This window comes from Acomys russatus, chromosome 11, assembly GCF_903995435.1.
Source record: "Acomys russatus chromosome 11, mAcoRus1.1, whole genome shotgun sequence".
Classification (NCBI taxonomy): Eukaryota; Metazoa; Chordata; class Mammalia; order Rodentia; family Muridae; genus Acomys; species Acomys russatus.
Window position 1 is genome coordinate 32,504,371 of NC_067147.1, and position 12,135 is coordinate 32,516,505.

Genomic DNA, 12,135 nt, shown 5'->3' on the forward strand with positions numbered 1-12,135 from the left:
AGTCCAACTCCAAACCGTAATCTTTCAGTCTTCTGAGATTCAAAGACAACTAATTGTAGGCCCCCATAAAATAAAAAAATAAAATTACATGCATCCAACATATCATGGCACAGAATATACATTACCATTTCAAAAGGGAGGCATGGGGACTTAGGGAGAAAATACTGAGCCAAAGCAAGTCCGAATCCCAGCAGGTGAAATGCCAAAACCTACACAGAGAAATCCTGTTTCAAAAAGCAAAACAAAACAAAAAATTATTATCTCTAGCAATTAGGGAAATGAAAACCAAAACAACTTTGAGGTTTCATTTCACCTCAGTCAGAATGGCAAAGATCAACAAAACGGGTAACAGCAGATGCTGGAAGAAGAAAGGAGCTGCCATTCCCTGTTGCGAACTGGCACACCCACCCTGAAAGTCAGAGTGTGGAGAACTCTCAAAAAGCAAAAAGAGAGATCCACTTTATGACCCAGCTCAAAGGACTACGCATCATATTCCACAGGCACTTGCTCAGCCATGTCCATTGCTGCTCTAGTCACTGCTGCTCAGACATGAAAACAAGGGATAGATCGTGATAATAGGTACACATACACTGTGGGATATTATTCAGCATAAAGAGAAATGGAATCATGAGCCTTACTGGTAAATGGACAGAACGCGAAAAGACCACTGGAGAGAGCTAACCCAGACTCAGAAAAACAAACATTTCATGTTCTCTCTCACTTGAGGCTCCTAGCTCCAGATCTTTATGTGAGTGTATAACCTGGATTAACTGCAGAAGGTAGGAAAATAAAAGGGGACCATTGGCTGGGGGTGTGCTCACAGTGTTCAGCCTCTCTTCTAGCCCAAAATTGTAAAGTCTTCCACTTTCTTTTAGAAAACAGCATGGTCTGGTTCTGCACAGCATCAGGTCACCTCTTGGTACCAACTATATTAGTCACTTTTCTGTTCCTGTAGCCACATACCAAGGCCAGATTGACTCATGGAAGTAAGGGTTAATTTCAGCTCACAATTCCAGATGGGTAAGAGTCTATCATGCCTAGGAGATATGGCAACAGGCAGCCACGACATCCAGAGCAGGAAGCTGAGAACTCACATGCTCAACTACAGACACACAGCAGAATGCAAACTGGAAGGGACCAAGTCTTTAAACTCTCAAAGCAGTTTTCAGCTCTTTCCCTTGAGATCATATTTCTGTGTTTGTGGTACCAGACATCCAGGCCTCAGCAAGGACACAGGAATGACTGACAACACTACACCGTCTAGCCCCTCGGCCTTGGCTCAGAGCGAGCACACAGCTCCCTGCTAGTCACACTGCACTTCTGCTGGAGAGACAAAGTACCCCTTCAGTTAACCCTTGAAACATTTGGAAGTTTATAAATACCTACTGCTGTTTGTGAAGTTGAAAATACTGATGAGTAATGGAAAGATTTCCGTCTCTCATGGCCGTTTAATTGTACTCTTAATTATCATACTATAAGCCAGAAAAAAATTATGTGGGGCATAAGCAAAGGAAACAGCAAAGGAATTACTATTTATAGGAAAATTTCCTTCAAGTATGAAGCCTTTTATAGTTATATCTTACTTCAGTGTGGCTGCTTTAAACTTAACTTTTTTATTATGAGTAATATGTGTTCATTACAAAATAAAAGAGCAGTAAGCCATGGAGGACATGAGTCCAGCATCCAGAGAACACTCATGTTTGGCTGTTTGGTGTACATTGTTCTAGAGTTTTTCCAGTGGTATATGTAACACGGGGTGATTTGAACATGATGTGGTGTATGTACCTTCTGACTATTAATGTTCTTCCCAGGGCTAGGAGTGTTGCAGAAGTATTTTTGATCCAAGACAGATGCATGTAAAATAACCCTCCAGTACTCACCCTCCAAGCCTCATGCTCAGTAAAAATGCAACCATAGCCCGGCGTGGGGTGCACACCTGTAATCCCAGCACACGGGAGGCAGGGGCAAGTAGATCTTTGTGCGTTTGAGGCCAGCCTCATATACAAAGCAAGTCCAGGACAGCCAGGGCTACACAGAGAAACCCTGTCTTGAAACCAACCAGCCAACCAACCAAACAAACAAACAAACAAAAAACTATACAGACACTATGAAACTGCCTCTTTTGGCCCCTAATTTTGCTGATTTGCCTTAATGAAAGGTCTCCTTTTTAAAATTAGCTAATTTGTGTTCTCATGTAAAGTCTTGATCATTTTACAATTAAAATCACCTTCATGTAAGCACTTGCCTTCACACACACACACACACACACACACACAGAGAGAGAGAGAGAGAGAGAGAGAGAGAGAGAGAGAGAGAGTTTGTATGTGTGCTGTGTTTAGAATATAGAACACTGATGTTTGCAGTTGAAAAAATATCAGACATAAGAAAGTATAATAGAAAGGGATTTGGCTTTATAAGTTGCTGACAAGGTACACTATATGTCTCCTGTAAGCTCAGAAATACAGCATGGTGCGTTAAGCCCCATGGGAGGAACAGATCCCTTTGCTTTTATTGTATTGCAGGGAAATATGAACGTGCAGTGTGGTTCAGAAGCCAGCCAGAGAGCTAGCCCCAGCTCATTACTGTGAAGTTGGAGGTACAGGCGCCCCTCTACTTTCTGCAGCTCTTCTGCAATAAAAAACAGTGTACAGAAAGCCACAGGCTGTGCGTGGAGGGTAGTCACAGAGTATGGTTCCCCATAGCCCAGTGTGGCCCAGACACATATACCACGTCCTCATGGCAGAGGGGCGGGATAGAGTATAAACTGGGAGGCACAGTAACTGATTCTAGGTGTGAGCAGCCCTGGGGCTCACATCATAGTGAGTGAACAGAGCCAAGGGGGCTGGACACAGACAGGGGCTTATGCCCAAATCTGAGTAGTATGTTTCCATTCTGTGTTTTCTCCTGCAAATAGGAGTTTAATCCATCATAATTGGGGAAAGGACTAAAGGCAGTTAGTTACATTATTCTTTCAAGAGTTTGATCCTTATGCAGATGTCAGAAATTCAGAACTGTCTTCCAGAATCTGCTACTCTTTGGGGCCTTAATTTTGAACTGACCAGAACACTAGTTGTCTTAGTTAGGGGTTTAATGCTCTCAAGGGACACCATGACCATGGCAACTCTGATAAAGGAAAATATTTCATTAGGGTTGGCTTACAGTTTCAGAGGTGTAGTCCATTTATCATCGTGGTAGAGAGCATGGCAGTGTCCAGGCTGACATGGTGCAAGACTTCTACATTTTGGTCCAGAGGCAATAGGAAGAGTCTGCGTGCCACACTAGGCATGGCTTGAGTATGTATAAGACCTCAAGGCCCGCCTACACAGTGAGTGACACACTTCCTCCAATGAGGCCACACCTCCTGATAGTGCCCCTTCCTATTGGCCAGGCATTCAAACACATGAGTCTGTTGGCCAGGGCTGGGGGAGAGGGGTGTTCTTATTCAAACCACCACAACAGGATAACCTCTTTTAGGGTGGAGTCCATGGATTTCTTCATTACAAGTATAGGAGAGGGCCAGGTGCCTACGGTGTCTCCCTGGCCTGTTGTCTAGGCTTTATGGAGGCTGAGGCAGGAAAGTTGCAGATTTGGAGTCAGCTTGAGCTACATAGAAAGACACTGTTGAAAACAAACAAGAACAGAATAGTGGTTCCTAGCCCAGCCCCACTGAATTATAGCCTGGATGTTCCAAAGTTCCCTGGCTTTGGTTTTTAAGTGCACAAAGCTTGAGAAGCATTGTGCTCAGAGTTACTAGAAATGGGAGCCTTACTAATGAGAAACAGCACAGTCTGCAATAGCTGAAAATAGGCAGCTGGTAAGAACCGCTGTGTCAGAGAACCCTTTCCTGTGAGTTATGTCCAGGAAAGAGAATACCTCAGGCTGTGTTTACATGGAAAGAAATGAGTGGGGTTGGGTAATGGGTCTTTTACATTTTTCTAGGTGGTTACATATTTGCTTTAAATTTATTTATTTTACATGTATGAGTGCTTTGCCTGAGGGCATTTGTGTGTACCCTTGTGCATGCCTGGTGCCTGTTGAGGTCAGACGGGAACACTGCATGCCCTGGGACCAGGGTTACAGTGATGGTGAGCTGGTTTCATTACTTTGCTCTGATCCTGAGGCACGATTGCTTTAGGGTCAGCCCATCTTTCCTTAGGCCTCACTTTGTTAACTTGAACCACAGGAGAGTCAGGTGCCAGCCATGCCTGGCCTAGAGCAAGCAGGGAGTGTTTTTGTTCTCACAAGAGATGCCTGTAAAAGTTGGTAAAAAGTTAAAGGAAAAAAGTCCCAGGATGTCCACTTGGGTGTTTTGTTGTCGCTTTATTTTTGTTTTAAATCTTTGCTTGCTTAGCTTTCCAGTTTTGAAAATGGTTTTAAATTATGGAGACATGAAATCATCTGTGATTGTCAAGTCTAGAGCCCCCTGTTAACGTCTTGGCATGTTTACTTCTAGTCATTGTCCCTTGGACCAAGCTGCAGTGAGCATCTGCCCTTTTGTGCTTGTCCCCTCTTGGGTGAATACTGGGTGGAAATGCCAAGCCAGATGCACCTCACAGATACTGTGTCAGACCTCATGAGGAACTGTCAAAGTGACTCACAAGCAACAACACAATCCACAGTCCTGTTTGCATTGCCCTTAGGAGTGTTAATTTTATGGATTTGGAGTGTTTGTCAACACTTAGAATTGTTAGCATAACTATATTAGTGAGAGAAGAGTGAACATATTTTTGTAATTTTTAAAAATGTAATGGCTTTTTAAAAAGATTTACTTTATTTCTTCTTGTGTGTATGTGTATGTACGTGCATATGTGTACTGGTGCCCACCAGCCAGAAGAGGGCATTGGGTTCTCCCGAGCTAGAATTACAGGCAGTTGTGATTTGCCCAGCTTAAATACTGGAAATCAAGGTTTGAGATTGTATGTGTGTGTGTGTGTGTGTGTGTGTGTGTGTGTGTGTGTGTGTGTGTCTCCACGTGTACACGCCGACATGCACTGTGTACATGTCTTGATACTGTTCCACAAGACAAATTTGTTCATAGTCTTTTTCTCAGTTTTAAATCTTATGTTATTTTTAAGCAACACTGCTATATCCCTAAGCATTGTTGCTCTGCTCTGGAGCATAACATTGCTATCAGTCATGCTCAGTATATGGGACAGGGGCTGGGGATAGAACGCACGACCTTCTACCTGCCAGACAAGCACTCTCCCACTGAGCCACACCGTCAGCCCTTCTCTTTCACATCTCTTATGCCTATCGCGGCCTCTGCCTGTACTGTGTGTCCCACACTGAGCATCGGCTTGGAGCTCCTCTACCAGCCTGCTTCAGATCTCAGCCTCAGCGGCTGCCCTGAGTTACAAGCTGCCTCTTGTGTGGTTCCACTCTCAGGCTCTGCGGTGCTGCTTCTCTCTGGTGGTGCCATTCTCTCTCGTGTTTATCTGGTTTTCTACCTTTGAATCGGCCAATGTCACGTGTCTCTTCCTTCTTCTACCCAACTGCTTTATCCTCAGCTGCACACACAGAAGATAGAAGGGCCATGGTTAAGCTTGTGCCTCCCTCCTTTGGTTGAGTGTAAGGTAGGACGTTCTGTATTTTTATGCCATCACAGTGTAATTCTTATCAGCTTTATAAGCCTGTTAAGTTAAGCATAGTACAGTGCACCTGCCTGTAATCACAGCACTTGGGAGACTGGAGCAGGAAAACCGAGTGTGAGGCTAGCCTGGGCTAAGCTAGGCAACAGGACCCTGTCTGCCATTGCACATCCTGCTCTCAGGTAAGCTTACTTGGATTCTTGCTGGTTTCACTCCTTCCATCAGGCATGTGGGGAGGGACTTCTGCGGCTCCTTTCCTACCAGCACTGTGAGGACTAGCTCTATCTTTATTCTGTCCTCACTGAAGTAGCCTTTCCCTGAGAGCAGCTGCCTTGCCGGTCATTGCTGTTCTTACAATGGCAGAATCTCATGGTTGTAAAGTGCTGCTGTAGCTGGTTACCAGGAGCAGAAATTCACTCAGATTGACTGGCAGAGAATGGGTGAGAGCGTTGGCACACACTGGAGATCATGAGAGACCCTAGGGAGCTCTCATCAAAACACTGCATTCCTGCCTCAGAGGGCCAGAAAGTCATCAGAAGCTCTGGTGGCCAGGAACGTCTGTGTCCCGTAGGCCCAGCGCTGTGCCAGCTTGGCTCTGGCATCTCTGCACTCTTCTTGGCTGGCTCGCTCCTGCTTGTGCAGTTCCTACTGTGCTCTAGCCTGGCCTCTCCTTGGCCTTCCACAACTGCTCTTTGTGAGCTCTGGAGTAAGTGTCCTCTAGAGTTCACTGGCTCAGTCTAGCCTTTTAGCTCCAGACCAGCAGCTCCACTATGACAGGCCTCCTCAGATTGCTTCTTCTCCACCCTAATCCACTGTGGCCAGAAGATGGCTGCCTTCACTGGCCGCTCCTGTTTCCTGTTGCTGTGTAACAAACTACCTCCAAACTAGTGGCTCAAGATGCTGGCAGCGTGATTCTGTACATTAGCTGGGCTCAGCTGAATGGTTTCCCTGATTGTGTGGTGCTGGCCAGGGTCACTCAGAAGGTTTTGCATGGTTGGGAGCTCACATGGCTTGGACTATGGAGCAGGCTTCGCTCGGCTGGCATCTCACTCAGGAGATGGAGCAGATTCTGCTTTAGTCTGTGTTTTGTGGGCTAGAGCAAACTGCTTAGAGCCCAAGCTGTCATCAGATGGTTCCCCCATGTCCTGCACTGTCTGCCTTCAGAAACAAGGATGGGAGGGAACTCCAAAAGTAATTAGAGACTTATTCTCTCTAGGAACAGAATACTTCTGCCAAAAATAAGTCAATAAACCAGATGGTGTCTGTACATACATAAGCTAGATTTTCTTCATTTGTTCTAGGTATAACGCTCACCTTAGAAACTTGGTAACTGTCATTCATTTCTTTTCCAGAGATTAATGTGATGATCCATGGATGACTCTTCCTTTAAATATTAATTCTCAGCTATTTTAGTTACTGCATTAGAAGTGATATCATATGTTTCCAGTTTTTCTGGAAAGCTATACTTAAATGAAAGTTAATTTCTATTTAAATAGTGTGTGAAAATGTAAAGTGGCTCAGAAAACCAAACAAACATCATTAGGCAGGCTGCTCTTTCTGATCCATTTAAAATAGTATATCTCCCAAGGACCCTACCAGTGTGCAGTGACTCTTTAGGTAATGTGGGGTCACTCAGAAGGTACGTGAGAGGGCTCCCCACTGTGAGGAAAGTGATCAGACAGAAGCTGTGTGAGAACTCCTCAGTGTGAAAGAAGTGATTACTCAGAAGGTGCGTGTGAGGGCTCCTCAGTGTGAAGGAAGTGATCACTCAGAAGATGTGTGTGAGGGCTCCTCAGTGTGAAGGAAGTAATCACTCAGAAGGTGCATGTGAGGGCTCCTCAGTGTGAAGGAAGTGATCACTCAGAAGGTGCGTGAGAGGGCAGGGTCCTGTGTGTGCTTCTTCTTGTAGTGCTCTCAGAGATGTAGCCCTGATCCTGGCCCACGCCTCCCTCAGTACTCCCTCTCCACTTCCTTCTCTTTGATCTTCATCTGCTCTCTAGGTCTCATCGGCTCACTTCCCTGTGTGCATGCTCCTGAAGCCCCTCCCCACCTGCCATCAGGAGGTCTGTGCGGTGCCAGTGTATGGGCCTGCCTTCCCTATGACAGGTCCGTGGCAAGGACATGAGTCAAGAGTCAGGTTAGAAAACACTGTAGTCCACCCTGGTGCCCAGCAATGGCTGGACTGTGGTGGTGATCCTGGGTGGAAGGTGCCATTCCCGACAGTCCTTGGCCATGCCAGGTTCCTTCCCTGCTGTCCTGTCCAGGCCTAGCTCAATCCACCTCCTCTGTAATGCTGCCTAGGAACCTCCAGCTTAGTTAAAGAAAACAGGAAACTGCTTTCTCCTGAGAGTGGCATTTCTTCTGGATTTAAATTAAACTGACTTTTAATTTGAAAGTTTACAGAGCTTTGGTAAAGTTGGGGGGATAACTACAGATTAGAGAGAGCCCAGAAGTGGCGGTAGGAGTGTCAAGACTCAAGAACAAAGATGAAGCGACCAGCCTTGTATAGTTAGATGCTGCACCATACAGCTGATATATCTCTTTGGATTAAGGAGAACAATTGAAGCCAGAACCCAGTGTGTTATTTTCATTCTTCCCCATTGCCCTCCACTGCCTCTCACAGAGCTGCTGTAGGATGCAAGTGGGCAAAGCAGAAGCAGCTTCCTTGTATCTGTAATGCACAGTTAGCCCTGCCAGCCGTGAGCGCCTGGACAGACATCAGGGAAGGTTTTGAAGGTTCTCGTGACCTGTAGAAAAGCATATGCCTGGTTGCTCTGGCAGTGGCTCGCTTTGATCTTGGGCAGTCTTGTTTCTTGTGTGAGGTTTACTGAGACTTCAGTTGGAAGTGGGCCTGAATAACAGGAGACCATCTTTGGTTGCTGTGCTTGGCTTTAGCCTTCCCCAAAAGAGGATGATGAGGGATGTTTTACATCCCATAGCCAGAACTCTCACAGTCCCACCTTTCTGTTCGATCAGTGCTTAGTCGACACATAGGAGCTGGGAATCTGTTTCTGCTCCAATATTTGAATCACAGGAAGCATGCATGTGCTGCTGCAGTGTTGACATGCTGACTACACTGAAACAGTGGAAATTCTATTTCATTTGCTTTACAGTGCTGCATTCACTGAGTGAGGCTCAGCTCTCTTTAGGTGGGGCCCCATGTTTACTGGAAAGGAACACAAGACACACACATGGAAGTAGGTTATTCTAGTGGGGTTTGCTGCTTTTGTTCTGTCTTGGCCAATGATCCTAATATGTCTAAATTCAGCTTCCTCACTCAAATAGGAGCAGAAAAGTAGGCCTCCTAGACATGAGACTGTGGTGAGCCGTCTTTACAGATGCAGACTACAGCACCTGACAGCAGGTAGTCATTCAGTGAATGGCAGCTAGTGCTCCCAGAAGACTTTGCTGTTTTGTCTCTGACAAACTGTAGGCTCTGTAGCTTCTGACTTACTTGGTAATTACAATTCAGAGCCCTCCAGAGTCACTTTCAATTGTGGCAGAAAGAAATGTACTGCGGGCTGGAGCTGTGGCTCAGCACTGACACTTTCCCAGGGGACCTGGTTTTGAGTCCCAGCACCTATGTAGCAACTCACAACCATCTTTAATTCTAGTGCCAAGTACTCAAACATCTCTGAGGCCTTTGCAGGCACTGCACACACACGACACATAGATATGTCTGCAGGCCAAATACTCACACATATAAAATAAGTCTTTAAAAACTAAGAGAATATATTAAGTAGTTCCCACAACGTTTCTAAAAGGTCATTTGTTTTCCTATTGCTGTTTTTAAGTTCATAGCAAAGTTGAGAAGAAGGTTTCAAGGTTCCCCACATCCTGCCTGTTGCATGCATCACCTCTTCTTATTGTCACCTCCCAGCAGAGGGATGTGCTTTCTGCATTCGCAGGGAGCCTACATTGGCATGCCATTATCCCTCAAGACCATAATGTACACTAGTATTCACTCAGTGCTTTGCATGGGGTAGATTTGAACAGTCTGTAACAACACACTCCCATTGTTTTCCCCTGGCCTTTTTATCAGTTCTGGGGATTGGATCCAGGGCTTTACACATGTTAGGCAAGCCCTATGCTCCTGAGCCCCTTTGTAGCCTGCCGCTCATCAATTTATTTCTGAATGTGCCCATTTAAGTTGTCTAACTCTGTGGTTTTTTGTTTGTTTGGTTGGTTTTTTTTTTTTTTTTTTGGTTTTTTTTTTTTTTTTTTGGTTTTTCGAGACAGGGTTTCTCTATGTAGCCTTGGCTGTCCTGGACTTGCTTTGTAGACCAGGCTGGCCTCGAACTCACAGCGATCCGCCTGCCTCTGCCTCCCGAGTGCTGGGATTAAAGGCGTGTGCCACCACGCCCGGCTAACTCCGTGTTTTAGTTGTGCCTCTTGTATAACACAGTCTACACCTTGTTCCAATGCTCTAAGCATCCTCTATGTTCTTTCTATACCTGCCACCCGCTGATCGGTTCCTGTCTCCCTGGTTTTGCTCATAGCTCTTACAAGAGGTTTATACATTTGGCTTGTGATTCTAATTGCTTATGAAATAGTAAATTGAAGCATATTCACTTTGTAGATGAGTCTCCCACCTCTTACAATAGTAACCGTAAAATATTTACTAAAAGACAACATGGTTGGGATTGCCTGCTCTCAAATGTGTAACCAGCATGGGAAAGGCCAGATGTGTGGCCAGCATAGGAAAGGCCAGATGTGTGGCCGGCATAGGAAAGGCCAGATGTGTAGCCAGCATGGGAAAGGCCAGATGTGTCGCTGGCATAGGAAAGGTAACTGTCCTATATTGATGGCTTATATGTCCTATCCCAAGATGTGTGTTGGGTTTTACAGTCTCTGATGCCTGGTTAGTCTTGCAGAAAACACTCAGATATAAAATGGCATAGCAACCACACTGTACGCCATCATCTCCGAGGGACACAAATGGATACCACAGCCTCTTAGACATTTACAGGATAGATAAAACCCACTTCTGTGGTGGAAAAATTAGATGCATACAGACCTAGTCACCAGGCAGAGCCAGCACATGCACCAGGTCTGGATGCACCTGGACAGTAGCCTATCTTCACTAGCCTTGGTGCTGTCCAGACCTCAGCCTGAGTTGGCTTTAGCTCTAGGAAATAGATGGGCTTGGTTGGCACGGTCTGCTGCATTCCGAGGGGATAAGAAAATTAGAGCAGGTTGTTTTTGAGCACTTAGCTAGAAGATCTAGGGAGGAGGGACAAATAATACCAAAGATGTTTGGAAAAGCCTTAAGAAGTCATGCTATTTTTATATTTACCTAAAATTACATATGATACATACATGTATATATATACACACATATTATAAATTTTAGAGAGTGTAAAATATTATTCATTGAGTTATTAAACAACTGTGGTGTTACTGCTCCTCCTCTGTCCTTTTCCTGTGTATTGCCCTTTCTCCTTATCCTTAGTTTCCTCTCCATTTCCCACTGTGTATCACCTGTCGCCTGCTGCTCCTCCTTTCAGCCACCCACACCCCAACAGCTACGTCCCTTCATACTGACCTGATTTCTGTGTTTATTCCATGATGCATAATCACGTCCAAAGATTTGGAGCTAAAAAGCATAGATAAGAGAGAGCAGGCAGTGTTTGTATGTTTGGGTTACACCACTCAATGTCATCATTTTTAGGTCCATCTGCTTGTAAATTTCACAGTTGCACTTTTCCTTACAACTGGATAATATTCTATAGTGTGCATGTACCATAATTTCATTATCTATTTAGCTGTTGAAGGGCATTTAGGCTGTTTCTCTTGCCTAGCTATTAGGAATAGGAAACATGAGCGTTGCTGAGCAGTGTCTGTGGAGTACGATGTTAGAGCCTTGAGGCACATGCCAAGGATGTGTAAGTGGGTCCTGTGGCAGATTTGTTTTAGCTTTTGGGGGATTCTCCACCCTGATTTCCAGAGTAGCTACACCAATTTGCATCCCTACCAGCAGTGACTGAGGGTTTTTCTTTGTCCACAGCCTCACCAGCACTTGTTGTCCACTGTTTTGTTGATCTTTGTCATTCTGACTGGGATAAGATGAGCTCTGAGTTGTGTTGATTTTCATCTCCCTAGTTGCTAGGGATGGTAGCCATTTTTGAGCTATTTCTCAGCCGTCTTTAGATGGTTACATGGCTTGTCTTTAAGTTCACTTACGTGATTGCTGTAGTTACTGACCGTGCATCTTTAACGAACCCCGCACTCCAGGATAAGGCCAGTTTGATCATAGTTGGTCTTCTTGATGCTAGTATTTTACTGACAATTTTCATGTCTGTGCTCACCAGGAACGGCAGTCTGTATTCTCGCTCATTGTGTATTGGAGAACTACTAGCTTCATAGGACAGTCTTGGGGGTAATCTCTCTGTAGCACCCCCTTTTTTTTTGAAGAGTTTAAGAATTGGTTGTAGTTCGTCACTGAGGTCTGTAGAATCCTTGTAGTGGCGTCTCTTAGAGGTTATTTTGTGGGCCAAAGTGAGAGCCTTCAACACTTTGACCTAAATTATTGGAGTTCTTTCACGAT

General features: G+C 45.1%; 1 protein-coding gene across 1 annotated transcript in view; it reads left to right on the top strand.

Annotated features, from left to right (window-relative positions):
• The window catches only part of Plcl2 (phospholipase C like 2), a 146,138-nt gene that overhangs the window by 131,128 nt on the left and 2,875 nt on the right, over positions 1–12,135 (top strand). The window lies entirely within an intron of this gene.